This window comes from Pelodiscus sinensis, chromosome 30, assembly GCF_052426305.1.
Source record: "Pelodiscus sinensis isolate ZL-2025 chromosome 30, ASM5242630v1, whole genome shotgun sequence".
Classification (NCBI taxonomy): Eukaryota; Metazoa; Chordata; order Testudines; family Trionychidae; genus Pelodiscus; species Pelodiscus sinensis.
In genome coordinates this window covers 12,670,148-12,681,941 of record NC_143081.1, presented here as the reverse complement: position 1 = coordinate 12,681,941, position 11,794 = coordinate 12,670,148, and the positions used below count along the sequence as shown (strand labels likewise).

The following is an 11,794-nucleotide window of genomic DNA, read 5'->3' as shown; positions in this document are numbered from 1 at the left end:
GCGGTGCGTGGAAGGGGGGCACAGGGCAGGAGGGGCGCAGGGAACGGGGCGAGCAGGGGGACCGGGGTGCAGGGCGCAGGGGCGGTGCGGGGAAGGGGGGCACAGGGCCGGAGGGGCGCAGGGAACGGGGCGAGCAGGGGGGCCGGGGTGCAGGGCGCAGGGGCGGTGCGGGGAAGGGGGGCACAGGGCAGGAGGGGCGCAGGGAACGGGGCGAGCAGGGGGGCCGGGGTGCAGGGCGCAGGGGCGGTGCGGGGAAGGGGGGCACAGGGCCGGAGGGGCGCAGGGAACGGGGCGAGCAGGGGGGCCGGGGTGCAGGGCGCAGGGGCGGTGCGGGGAAGGGGGGCACAGGGCAGGAGGGGCGCAGGGAACGGGGCGAGCAGGGGGGCCGGGGTGCAGGGCGCAGGGGCGGTGCGGCGGCGGGCGACGTGCAGCCAGAGGGGCGCGGGGCGGTGCGTGGAAGGGGGGCACAGGGCCGGAGGGGCACAGGGAACAGGGCGAGCAGGGGGGCCGGGGCGCAGGGGCGGTGCGGGGAGCGGGCGACGTGCAGCCAGAGGGGCGCGGGGCGGGGCGGGCCCAGCGAGCCGGGCCGCCAGCGGGAAGCGGTCTCCTGCCGGCGAAGGGGGCTGGGGCCGCGGCAGGACTGGAGGCGGCGGGCGGGGCGGGGCGGGGTCTGGCCGCACGGCGCTTCGCAGCCAGAGCCGAGCTCCTGTGGCCCTGTCCAATCGGGGGGCGCAGGGCCGGCCATTGCCGGGGTGGTTGCTTACCTGCAAATGCCGCCCCGGGAAACGTGCCGCCCCAAGCACGCGCTTGATTTGCTGGTGCCTAGAGCTGGCCCTGCTTCCTGCCCCTGTCCCCCCGGTCGTCCTGCTCCCCATGGCCCTTTGGAGCCACCGGGGGTCCATCCTGCCCCCTGCACAGTGACTCCAGCACGGGTGCTGCACCAGAAGCAGCTGCAGCCCGGAGATGCCTGATTGGGGAATTGTTACTTTCACGCCCACTCCCCCTTCTGGCCCTCGTGCCTGTGATCTCTCTGCCCTTTGCCCCTCCTGTTCCCCCTCCCCCGGTGTCTCCCCCCAGCCACTCCCCATTTCCTGCGCTGGTGTCACCCCCTTGACCTCCTTCTCGTTCCAGGGCCCTGGCTGAGCTAATGCCTGAAAGCTGCCATTGCTCTTCTGGGCTGCAGTGTTGGCCCTGCCCGCTTTGGGTTCTGAGCCCCCCGGGATCCCTGCACCCACAAGGTATCCTGCGCCGCCAAGTGGAAGCCCTGAGGTCAGCAGTGGGCACTGGGTGCCGACCCAGCTGGCCAACCTCTGCTCAGCCTGGAGCTAATGCCCAGCTTGGATCCCACTGCTGCCACCAATTTGGATGCATGCACCTCCTGCTAGCTGAAGAGGAGCCATGGCTGCCCCTGGCTCCACCCCCTGGTGACCCGCTGCTCAGCAACCCTTGCGCCACTCAGAGCCCCCGTCTCCTTTCAGCATTGTCGGGGATTGCCAGTGTCAATCTTTCCCATTTCTTGGCTTTTTCCAAACAATAGAGGGGTCCCACTATCAACAGCCCCCCATACCTGATAGGTGGCTGCACTGACCTTGCTCTGCATGAGCCAGCCAGTGTAAGCCAATTCCTCACTACCCTGAGTTCAGCTTTGGGACAGACAGACAGACAGACAGGATCTTTGGGTGTCCAAACACAATCCCCTTTGGTCGACATGGCAGATTTCTCATTAGAGCGTGCCGAGTGTCAACGGCAGCCCAGGCATTCGCACCAACGACTGATTCGCACCAGCGATTGATTCGCACCAACGATTGATTTGCATTGTGCCCAGATTCCAGCTGGGCAGACGTTTCCCAGCCGGACAGACTCCGTGCCGTGTGTTGTGAAGTCATTGCCTTCACGGATACACATTTAACCGTTTAATCGATGAGCTGATGCTTATTGTGTTTTAAACAATTAAACTCACCATTCGGGGCCCCACCGGTAGCCAAGAGCCCGCTGGGAGCAGGGCTGGCTGCCACACCTGGGAGGGGGCGGAGCTACATCCATGAAAACGTTTAACCGTTAACCGATAGAATTTTGACCTGTTACATGGTTAACATTTTTCTATATTATTTTACATCCCTCCCCTGCATCAGCCCCCTTCGAAGTGCTCCTGCCCTGTGACTGTGCTGGCCCATGTCCCTACTTTGGCCGTGCCGCGGCTGAGCAGGTAGCCACCGCGTGGGTCTGATCAGCAGCCCCTGATTGCCTGGCGCTGTGGGCAGTAGGGAGTTTACGAGCCATTGGGCTGCGGCCGTTTGAAAATCCCGCTAGATACCTATCTGCATTCGCAGACGCCCGTATAGCTTTAAACCTTTATCCTGTAATGCTCTCTGAATGCCAGGGATACCGGTACATGGCCAAGGTAGGACCTCATCAACACTTGGTCGTAACTCGATCTGTTCGTAGGTCGGACCCCATTCATTTACATGTGACCGCGCTGTACGTAAGTGCGGATCGCGTTCGTAACTTGGGGACCGGCTTGTAATGCGCCTAATGGGAGGTTGGTCATAAGTACGAATGGCCGCAAGTCAACGCGTTCATAACTCCGAGACTACCTGCATCTCATCAAATGTACAGAGATGCCGAGGTCAACAGTTTTACCGTCTGCCGGCTTTTCCTTGGAGGTTCGATGTTCTCCGTCATTAAAGGGATTGTTCGTACACTCTTTGGTGGCCTTACAAGAAACGGTCCCTTCCCGCTCATTTAAAATTCCCAGCAGCAGAAACGCCAAGGGAAATCGCATCCTGTTCTAGAAAGGAACATTTCTGTTGGATCATTAACAAACGGAACGAGTCGTTTGCTCTTTCATAAAAAAGGCAAGGCCGACGAGTCCATCCAGACAACCCATCTGAAGACGCCTTGGGAAGATGCCTGTCGATCTGGATTCTCATACATCCTAGGTGAGTGCAGAAAACTTACGAGGGAGCAAGAAATATTTTAGGTACCCAAGTCTAGACGGGGTTCCCAGCTGACTCTAAACCAGAGCCCAGTGTCCCCCTACATAGCCCTGTAGTCTAGATACACCCTACATGTACATGCTATTGAGAGAGTTTGAGTGAATATCAAATCTCCTCTCCCTGCCTTATGGTAAAATTAATTGAAGTGTGTGGAAGATGCCAGCCCAGAAAACTATTGAAGGTGAAGAGGTTTCGACATCCTCTCCTGCTATGAAGTGTAAACTTGTTGGGAAGTTTGTGACTTGAGAGTGGTGGGCTACAAACTGTTCTCTGATCAACCTATAATCTTGGGCAGTGATTTTTTTTGTAAGAAATAAGGTGCTGGTACTCCAGGCTTAAACTTGTTGAGCAAAAAAAAACCAACTGTTTTTTAGAAGGGCTGAAATGCACTCATGGCCCCTTTAAGAGAGCCAAAAAAAAAAGCCTCTTGTCAGCAACAGGCTTCCATCAGGAGATAGGCCACCTCAGGAAAACGGGTGCCGGTATGCACGGGGAAAATGCCATTCCTTTTCTGTGTGCTGGGAAAATAGGTGACGGTACTCCATTCTGGTCTGTACCATCACAAAAAAGAATAGTGATAGAGATGTAGCCGTGTTAGTCTGGTCTAGCTGAAACAAAAGACAGGACTATGTAGCTTTTTAAAGACTAACAAGATGGTTTATTAGGTGATGAGCTTTCGTGGGCCAGACCCACTTCCTCAGATCGATTGATGTGAGGAAGTGGGTCTGGCCCACGAAATATCATCACCTAATAAACCATCTTGTTAGTCTTTAAAGTGCTACATAGTCCTGTCTTTTGTTTCATCACAAAAAAAGCACTGATCTTGAGATGGTTTCTTTTTGCGATGTGGGGTTATTTCTTTTTGCAAAAAGTTCAGACACTGAACAGTAGATCCCGCCAAAAACATTTCAATTTCAGACAAAAATTTCAAAGGAAAATATTATTTTTGTCAATACCTTAATTTTTTGTGGTTTTGACAAAAACCGGAATACCGAAGAATGGATTGTGCTTGGTTCTCAAAATCCAAAAATACATTATTTTATATTTTTAGAAAGCTGGCAAAAATTGGTATTTTTTTTCCAAAGAAAACTTTAATAGTTTCAATGAAAATGATTATTCTCCTTTCCAACAGTTAGCCATTTTTCATCCCACAACAGAACAAAAAAACACCCAAAGTCCAATCACAACTTGTCAGTTTTCCACTTCCCCGGTACATTTAATGCATCTGTTAGAATCTGTGATGTAAGTCTTAAGCTATGTCGAGACTGCACGCCTTTTTCAACAGAGGTTTTGTCAACAGATACTGTCGACAAAGCCTCTGTCGACAAAGAGCATCTAGACTACAGCCAGTTCTGTGGAAAAAGCAAGCCGCTTTTTCGAAAGAGAGGGTAGACACTCTTTCAAAAAAGCAGTTTGCATGCAATAGTGCCTTTTTACGACAGAACTCTGTTGAAGAAAAGCATTATTCCTTGTAAAACGAGGTTTACCACTGTCGACAGAACTGCTGCATTCTGTCAACTTACTGTCGACAGAACGCGGCGGTAGTGTAGACACAGGTCCATAAAAGGCTGTTAGCCAGGGGATAAAATGGTGTCCTTGGCCTCTATTTGTCAGAGGCTGGAGAGGGATGGCAGGAGACAAATCGCTTGATCATTGTCTTCGGTCCACCCTCTCTGGGGCACCTGGTGCTGGCCACTGTTGGCAGACAGGATACTGGGCTAGATGCACCTTTGGTCTGACCCAGTACGGCCGTTCTTATGTTCTTATGTAGGTATAGGTTTGTCGACACAACCCTGTAGTCTAGACACACCCATAGCAACCTGGCAGGCAGTAATTTACAGTGGGCTTTCGACTCCTTATTTCAGAAGAATTGTCCTATTGGTGGGCTGGAGGATTTAGCGGGCTAGCTCACCTTCGTGTGTGTAATGGCGCGTTGGGGGTCCCCCGTCTCCTGCACCCCGAAATGGCACAAACAGACTGCACCAGCCGGTGGAATAGAGGAAGTTTATTGCCTCTCCAGGATACAGCACAGCACAGATGGAATCTGGTCGCAGAGCTGGGCTAGGATGCCTCAGGCCCCCTTGAGATGGGGGAGACTGGGCCCCTAAATTCCAGCCCCTTTCCCTAGGCTGTCTCCTCCATGCTCCCAGCCAGCCACTAACCAACACTCTTCCAGCCCTGCCCCCCAGCCAGGGCAGCATTCCACCTTCCTTTGTTCCTCTCCATGGGGGGTGTCTGGCCATACTGGTTTGCATAGTGACTCATCCTGTTTTGCTGGGTCGTGGTACCCACGGCAGCCAGTGGGGGTTACCCCAGAGCCAGCAGCATAGAAACCAGCCAGGTACCCCCACTACGTCACAGTGTGTTTATGCGTTGCGTGTACTATACAAAAATGATTTAGTGCTTTTGAAAATATTTTGAAACTCAGGACGTTAGGCACGGTGAAAAATGTTACCTGTTAAATCCCAGCCGAAGTGAACAAGTGTGATTTAGCTTCTTGGCCCTTTGAGCTATCACGGAAGAATCTCATGCCCAAGAAAAAATAAGCCGGTAAGAAAGCATTTTTCTCAGCTAAAATATATATTATCTTGATCCCAGTTAGTTTGGTGCTTGGAAACCGATTTGGAAATGTGGAAGTATTCAGCTAGAAGGCTGGGGTTCAAATGTCAATGTCTTGATCTTTAAGAAAGGGGTCAGAAAAGGGCAACTAAAATGATGAGGGGTTTGGAACAGGTCCCGTATGAGGAGAGGTTAAAGCAACTGGGACTTTTCAGTTTAGAAAAGAGGAGACCAAGGGGGGATATGATAGAGGTCTATAAAATCATGAGTGGTGTGGAGAGGGCAGATAAAGAAAAGTTATTTATTAGTTCCCATAATAGAAGAACTAGAGGACACCAAATGAAATTAATGGGTAGCAGGTTTAAAACTAATAAAAGAAAGTTCCTGTTCATATAGCGTGTAGTCAACTTGTGGAACTCCTTGCCAGAGGAGGCTGTGAAGGCTAGGACTATAACAGAGTTTAAAGAGAAGCTAGATAATTTCACGGAGGTTAGGTCCATAAAAGGCTATTAGCCAGGGGGTAGAAATGGTGTCCTTGGCCTCTGTTTGTCAGAGGCCGGAGAGGGATGGCAGGAGACAAATGGCTTGATCATTGTCTTTGGTCCACCCTCTCTGGGGCACCTGGTGCTGGCCACTGTTGGCAGACAGGATACTGGGCTAGATGGACCTTTGGTCTGACCCAGTACGGCCGTTCTTATGTAAGGATGACAAGGCTATTTGGTACTTCTGCTTGACGTGCGTACTATTGTATATTTTTACTAGTAGGCTGACTGAGGAATTTGGAGGCCAGGAAATCTTACTGAAGCCGACAAAGTAGAAGTGAGAGAGATTGTTTGCTAGAGAGAATGGTTTAAATCTCGGCTCTTTCATTTCTCAATGCCATGAGCCAGATCTCCACATGCTACTGCGGTCAACGGGTCGGATCCCCCGCTGGTGAAAGCTGGTGTAGCTCTTGAAAGTTCTTGGGTTATACAATACTTGACGTTATGGGCAATGTTCCCTCTAATCTTTTTCATGCATGTGAGGATTTTTTCCATCCATGTGTGGAATAATGTTTGTGCACCAAGGCATGGGAGAATGTGCACCACCAAGAGAAACAAAACAAACTAGCTGTGGGCACTCTGCTAATCATGTGGGCAGCATTTGAATTTCTCTTAAGTGTTCACACCAGCACACAACTTCCAGGAACACTGGAGAAGAGGTCAGACTCTCAAAGGAGTTTATGGGGCCCCCAGATGCATACAGGTGCATAGTGCAATTTTCAAAAGGCTCAGCCAGCTTTGAAAATTCCACTAAAGGGCGAGAATCAGAAAGGTACTTTGGTGACATTGCCAAAGTGTCTACATTTTAGGCACCTGGAAAACCAGTAGGATAGGTGTGGGGCAGAAATGTCGGCACCTGGGGGAGTTTTACAAGTGAAGTGTCAGCCCTAAAGAAGTGTAGGCACCTGCAGAGGTTGGGACCTTCTGAGCAGCAATTTTGTGTCTCTCAATAGGCCCTGATTCTGGGATTTAAGGGCCTAAAGTAGCAATTAAGCAACTGCTACTGATTGCGACTCAAGGCCTTGGCCCCTAAATAGTTTTGAAAATCAGGCCAGGATTGCTTAAAAAAGGAAGCTGCCCTTCATTCAGAAAGGGCTTTGGATTCCATCCAAATAACTACTCCTGAATAGTTAGAAAAACTTGGTGTTTGCATGCAGCACACAGTTAACCTGTGGAACTCCTTGCTGGAGGATGTTGTGAAGACCAGGACTTCCAAAAGAGCTAGCTAAATTCATGGTCCCTCCGTGGCTATTAGCCAGGATGGGTAGGAATGGTGTTCCTAGCCTCTGTTTCTCTGGAGGTGGGTGACAGGGAAGGGATCATGTGAGGATTACCTTTTCTCTTCACTCCCTCTGGGACATCTGGTATCGGGCACTGTCGGCAGACAGGATACTGTGCTAGATGGACTTTTGGTCTCACCCAGCATGGTCGTTCTCATGTTTTGTTTCAGAGATCCACTTCCTGGAGCCCAATTGGACCCGTGAGACCACGTTTAGAGTTGCAAGCAATGGAGATTCCACCAGTTGTATCAAGACGGTTTGCGGCGAATGAAATGTCAAGTCGTTTTGAAGCCTCCAGCCTCAGCAGCACCAGAAAACCGTTCACTGTCTCGAGGATCCACTGAAACATAACATTAGTCGTGAGTGGGAGAAGGGGAGTTTCAACTGGTGTCTTTTAAATGATAGATGCGGTATGAATGTTCTACGTCATCCAGTAACGTTGGAGGGGTTTTGCTTCATTTTCCGTAGGGACTATTCATGGAAAACAGAGTGCAGGGAAACCAGACGGTGGTGGAATTCCTCCTCTTGGGTTTTGGCCATCTCCCTGACCTGCAGCCCCTCCTCTTCCTGCTGTTCCTCATGATCTACTTGGCGACCATGGTTGGGAACCTCCTCATCGTGGTGCTGGTGGTGGCCGATCGGCACCTTCACACCCCCATGTACTTCTTCCTGGGCAATCTGGCCTGCTTGGAGACCTGCTACAGCTCCGCCCTCCTGCCCCGGCTGCTGGCCGGGCTCCTGACCGGGGACAGGAGCGTCTCTGTGCAGGGCTGCCTGGTGCAATTTTATTTCTTCGGTGCTCTGGTGGGCACAGAATGTTTCCTCTTATCCGTGATGTCGTACGATCGGTACGTGGCGATATGCCGCCCCCTGCGCTACGCACTCCTCATGAACGGTCGGTTCTGCCTCCATCTTGCAGTTGGGTCTTGGATGAGCGGGTTCCTGGCCATGATCATTATAATACTATCGATGGCACAGTTGACTTTTTGCGGCCCGAGAGAGATAGACAGCTTCTTTTGTGACTTCGTCCCAATACTACAGCTCTCCTGCAGTGATCTCCGCGTGACGAAGGCGGTGGCTTTCATCGGTTCTTCCGTGTTCTCCGCCGTCCCGTTCGTTTTAACTCTCACGTCCTACGTGTGCATCATCGCCACCATCCTGAGGATCCCATCCACCGCTGGGAAGCAAAAGGCCTTCTCCACCTGCTCTTCCCACCTCATCGTGGTGAGCATTTACTATGGGACACTCATTGTCGCCTACATGCGACCCAACACCGACGCCCTGCGCGATCTGAACAAAGTGTTCTCCGTCTTCTACACGGTTGTGACCCCTCTGGTCAACCCCCTCGTCTACAGCCTGAGAAACGCAGAGGTCAAGGAGGCCCTGAGGAAAGCGCAATGGAAATGCGTAACTTTAGTAAGCAATGAGGAATGTAGGGGGCCTTCGAGAGGTCATCTTGTCCAACCACCTGTGTGGAGGCCAGAAAACCAAGGTCACCCCTGGCAAATGATTGCTCAGTCTCTTCCTAAAAATCTCCAGTGAGGGGAATCCCACAAGCTCCCTTAGAAGTTAGTTCCAGACCTTAACTCTAATTATCGCTACCTGGCTCAGGTCCTTAACTGTAGTACAGTAAAACCTTTGTTATCCGGCACTCTGTTAACCAGAAAACATTGTTAACCCGCATTGCCCCCAGCCACAACACTGTCACATCGTCAGGCGCACAGGCCGGGCTGGGTTTATCACGATTGGCTTAACAATTTTTTATTTAAGAAGTATTAATCATCTTTAACTCAAAACAGACATGAGAGAGCAACTGCCTCCCACTACAAAACTACCCACATTAAAAACGTGAGTTTTACTATTTTCAGAGTTGTTGACTCGAGTCCCATGACTTGAACTCGAGTCTGACGTAAGTCGCCGAGGTGACTCGACTTGAGACTCGACTCAGGTTCATTGTTTGTGACTTGAGACTCGACTTGCTAATTTTGTTAAATCGACTAGGTGAAAAAACCCTCCGAAAATGCCAATACCGATGGCTTGTACAAAAGTGACTTGACATTTTTTAAATTAAGACTTGAGACTCGACTTGAAAGTGACTTTAGGGACTTGAGACTCGACTTGAGACTTGAACTGTAGTGACTTGAGACTCGACTTGGACTTGACAATGATGACTTGAAGACAACACTGACTATTATTGTCCATTAGTTTTCCCTAGGTTGATGGGACCCTCAGATAACCAGAATTTTTAGAGAACCGGAATGCCCTAATCCCCAAGTATGCTGGATAACACAGGTTTTACTGTAATTTTTTTATGCAGAATTAAAAGGAAAATGCACAGACTTTCTTTAAAGGGTTGTATAGCGTAAGGGGTTGGGAGATGTGTATTGGGGTGAGGGAACGCTCATGGCAGGGGATGCATGATGCAAAAGTCAAAGCCGGGAGTTGGTTGTGGGGGATTCAGGACACAGGGTTGGGGTGTAGAATTCAGGGCTGTAGTAAGTTGAGGGTCGGTAACACGGAGTCAGCAGGCTTGAATAAAGGCCCGTAACACAAAAACAGCAACAGGCCTGGATTCTAGTGAGCAACACTTTGGCTCAGTGACACAGCAGCCTAGAAAGAGGCTCTATTGATAACTGTGTGTGTGTGTAAGGTAGGTCGAGCATGGAAGGACATCGGGAGGCACCGGTTACAGATCGTGAGCCAGAGTAGCAGAACATCTCAATGAGAAACATCTTGGTATCAAAGACTCCCCAAAAACTAACGTACCTACCGACCTACGTTCAGGGCTGGGTCAAAGTTGACAGCACGAAGGATAGTAAGGGCTCCCCCCTTCCCTAAGGTGAGGGAACTAGGTAACAGAGGGTGGGGACCGGGTACGTAAAGACGTGATGTAAGTTGTTTGTCCATGTCTATAAAAGGGCACCACAAACCGACCGGGAGGGGGGCGGGGGGGGGGGGTGGTGCACTAGGAACCTGGAACGGCAGGTGTCATCGCCAAGACTTACACAACACACAGTGGCTTGGAAAATAAATCCTTTTTGACAGATCCTCAAAAAAAGAGGTATAAATCCCGGCTTCATTAGCAATTTCGACGTGCTTGATTGGCATCCCTCTGGCGACCGAGGGATGCAGTCCAGACGTAGCCATGGAGAACAACGGAGCCCTCTTCTTGTTGGCACGGCCCTTACCCTATCTGCAGCCTGCTATCAGATCCACCCGCCCCCGGCCGGGCCTTTTTCCCCAGACTGAACACGTCAGGTTTTTTAACCTTTACAGACACGCTGAAGCTTTCGCCGCTTTTGTTGCTGTCCGTTGGGCTCTCTGCATTTGGCCCACAACCTTCCTGAAATCCAGAGAGTCCACGAAAACGTCTTTAACGGGGTAGGGGGCGGTGCCTCCTGCTCGGTATGTTCGCCAACCCTGCCCCCGTTTGCGGGGGAGACAGACCCGACTGCCATGGCCACGCCAGTCCCTGGGGGTAGGTAAGCTGGGGAGGGGAGGGCTGGGGGCTGCACCAGACCCGGCCTCTGGGAAGGGGAGACAGTAGACAAGGCAGTTGGGAAGGGCCGGGGTTGAACCAAACCCAGCCTCTCGGCCACATGGGCCGCTGGGGAGGGGTGGACTGACCTTTGGTCTGACCCTATGTGGAAATTCCTAGGGGTACGTCTACACTGCGACGTTAATTCAAAGTGACAGCCCTTATTTCAATAGCGTCTATACATTCTACGAGGAGTCACGTCAAATTCGAAATAGCTATTTGGAATTAAGTGCTGTGTAGACATGTAATTCGAAATAGGGGGCCTCCAGCCCTTCCCAGGGAGCCCTGGTGGCCACTCTGGGCACAACCAGGAAAACTTACTCTCCTCTCCCCCAGCCCCGGAGTCATTAAAGGGGTAGACCCTGGCCACAGTGCCTGTGCCAGCTCCAAGCCTGCCAGCCCAGAGCCAGCAGTGGCCACCGGGGGCCCTGACCCAGTGGCCCCAAAACATGAGCCAGCAAGCCACTGGCAGCCAGCCCTCCACCGCTCCCCAGGAGCAGTCTGCCAGCTCCCAGGAGCCTGACAGGGGCTGGAGAAGGCGGGCGCCTTCCTGGTGCAGGGTGGAGATCAAGGACCTTATTCAGGTTTGGGGGGATGCCCCCAATGTCCATGATCTCCGCACTAGATGGAGGGACGTGGCCGTCTATGGCAAGATCGAAGCCAGCCTGGCCACCAAAGGCCACATGCGAACCCAGGAGCAGGTTTGCATGAAAATCAAGTTGGTCCAGCAAGACCCCAAACCCTGAGCCCTGAGCTTCCCCTCCCCCTTCTTCCCCTTGCTTCCCCTTCCAGATCCCTCCTCCCAGGTTTCCCCCTCCCCTCTCCTACCCTCTCTCTTCCCCTCTCCCACCTTCTTTTCCCAGTCTCCCCAGAGGTTCA

At 52.0% G+C, this 11,794-nt stretch overlaps 1 pseudogene across 1 annotated transcript; it reads left to right on the top strand.

The window, feature by feature from the left end:
- The first annotated feature begins 533 nt into the window (after positions 1–533).
- LOC102456478 (olfactory receptor 11A1-like) lies at positions 534–11,794 on the top strand (annotated as a pseudogene). Its single transcript, XR_016348089.1, has 4 exons — positions 534–2,939; positions 5,425–5,546; positions 7,548–7,736; positions 7,846–11,794. The product of XR_016348089.1 is annotated as an olfactory receptor 11A1-like (transcript).